Genomic DNA, 2,854 nt, shown 5'->3' on the forward strand with positions numbered 1-2,854 from the left:
ATCAGGACCACAAGTGAAGGGGTGGCACTTCCCACAGTGGGTTGGCCCCTCCCACAAAAATGAGCAATTAAGAAAATGCCTTATAGATATGGTCTTAGGCCAGCCTGATAAAGAGAATTTCCTAATTGAGGTGCCTTCTTCCCAGGTGTGTGAGGTTGACACTGACACTACCCTGAAAAATTGACCCCTTGTCATCTTGACTCTCAAACACATTAAACACATCACTATTAAACCACAAACTTTCTATTTCTTTTTCTTTAAGATCTCATATTAATTTTAGTATCACAATATAAAACATTATATAACTTTAAAAGTTTCATGATCCTTAACAATTCCAGTACTTTAAAAGTCCAAGTACTCTTTAAAACTCCAAAGTCTCTTAACTGTGGGCTCCTGTAAAATTCAAAACAAATTACATGCTGTCTTATTTCAAGAGGGAGGAACCAGGGCACACTTGAGCAAAACCAAAGTCCAGCAGTGTAACTCAATGTCTGACATCTGGGTTTCACTCATGATCTTCTGGGCTCAAAAGAGCTTGGGAAGCTCCACTTCGTGGCTTTGCCAGCCACAGCACACATAGCTTGTCCTGTAGGTTAAGGCCAGCTCAGCTCCATACCTGACACTGTCCTTCGTGGTCATCCCACAGTGCTGGCATTTCTAATATTCTGGGGTCTTCACCACAACTGAGGATGCACCTTCACCAACAGCCTTTCTTGGCCTCTCAGTGCAAAGCATCAGCTTCTCTAAATGATCTTTTTGTGCCTTCAAAACAAATACCACATTGGAGACTCATACATGTTACCAAGTTCTGCTTCCAGCTTGAGGTGTAGCCTTGGTGCTGACTGGACTATGGCTTCTGTGTGTTGACACAGAGAAAATACTTTCCATAAGATTTCACCTCAATGATGTTAGTCTCTTGTTAATAACAGTGGACTTTTCAGCCCCTGGTAACCAGCATCAATTGTTCTCATGAAGCATAAAAGGTTTCACTTTTATAGACTCTTACTCAAAAATATATCACACAAACTTGTCTTTACAGAGTCCTTGCTTCCTTCTGAAATTTGACAAGCCAGGACTCTACTATCTCTGTTTCTCTCAATATTATCTTCCAGGTCCCCACAGAACAACTCACTAAGCTCTAAGCACTAAGTAGCTGTACCAGCCTAAAGTTTCAAATGCTTTCACAATTGTGCCCCCCAAAAAACCATGGTGAGGTCCTTCACAGCAATTCCCCATGATCCTGGTATCAACTTCTGTACTAGTTACTTTCTGTCTCTGCAATAAAGCAATGACCAAAATCAAGAAGAAAAGGGAAGAAAAGGTTTATTTGGCTTATATATGCTCATCAGAGTTCTTCATCAAAGGAAGCCAGGATAGGAACTCAGGGAAGGCACCTGGAGGCAGTAAGTGAAGCATGGACCATGGAGGAATGCTACTTGACTTGCTCCTTTGGCCTGTGCTCAGCCTGTTTTTCTTTTTTTTTTTTTTTTCTTTCTTTTTTTTCACATTTTTTTCTCATATGCAGAATCTAGATTAAAAAAAAAACTTTATTGAGAATTTTATACACCCATATAAGGTGTTTTGATCAAATCGACACCCACTCCCTCCCCTCCAACACCTCCTATATCTCCCCATCACGTTTTTCTGAGAACTTTGTGTTCTTTCTTTCGTTCTTCCTTCTTTTCTAATGGAGCTCTTTGCTACTCTAACATTCCACTCTCTGAAGTGGTAACCCTAAAATCTTTTAAGGATTAGATAAGCACTCCCAAATACTTCTGAGATTTCTGGCCTTTGGAACAGAGTATGTTGCTAAGAGGCCCAAAGACAAATTGACTTTTAGCCAAGAAACTGGCTTCTTTTCTTTGGAGTCTTTTTACCCTAATTGCCTAGCCAATTCCTACCTCCTATTCTTATCACACCATCCTCTGAGAGATTACCCAAATAATCAATAAGAGATCAGGACACAGACCACTCTGGCTCCATCCATGCTGAACAGGGACACAGGGTGAAGAAATTGGAGTACCCCTTCAGTGGGTCTATCTAAAAGACTCCCAAATTGTATAACTCTTACCTGTAGGGAGAAAAGATGGTCCTTAACTGGTGACTAGGAGATGTGAAGGAGAAGAAAAGGCAAGAGTAGTTATCATTACAAGTCTAGACAGGAAACTAGAAAAAAACTCATAACAGGGCAGATTCCAAATGTTCATATCAGAATCCACTGGGATTTCTTGATGAGAGCTTCCAAAAACATCCCTCTAATGCATTCCTCCTCATTTTTCTTTTGTCTGCCAAGGCTGGACTCAAGAGTGATGGACTCAGGATTTGTTTTCAAGCACTTTGATAGCTGTTGGAGTGGCTAGAATCAGTGCAAATTCTCTATCAAAGGCTTCTTCAGGTCATTGGAGGATCTGTTCCTTAGGGGTCACATGGACTTGGGAGGAGCCCCTGGCTCCTTTCTTTTACCAGTTCCTTCTATGTGAAGATAAGTCAAAGGTCTTGCTCAACCATGTCTGACTTTACTAGGAGGCACGGAGGAGATGTTTCCTCTCATTTGACCCTCCTCTCTGTAGATTGGGTACTGATTCAAGTCCATCTGGTGGGGTCTCCATAGCCTCCCTGAACAGGCAGAGAGGTGACTCATCACAGTTACAGGACATTTTGAGAAATGTTCCATAGTCCCCTGGAACTTAGTCAACCTTGGAGGGCAAGGGGCAAAACTGTCCTTTAAGTAGCTCTGACCAGATGAATATAGGCCTCAAAGTATGGCTGTTAAATACCGAAGAAGGTAAGTTCCCCCAGTCTAGTACTTTTAATTACTATGTGCTATGTAGATAAAGCTTGGGCAAAAACCAAA

This window comes from Nannospalax galili, unplaced genomic scaffold (genome assembly GCF_000622305.1).
Source record: "Nannospalax galili isolate Female #2095 unplaced genomic scaffold, S.galili_v1.0 scaffold1955, whole genome shotgun sequence".
Classification (NCBI taxonomy): domain Eukaryota; kingdom Metazoa; phylum Chordata; class Mammalia; order Rodentia; family Spalacidae; genus Nannospalax; species Nannospalax galili.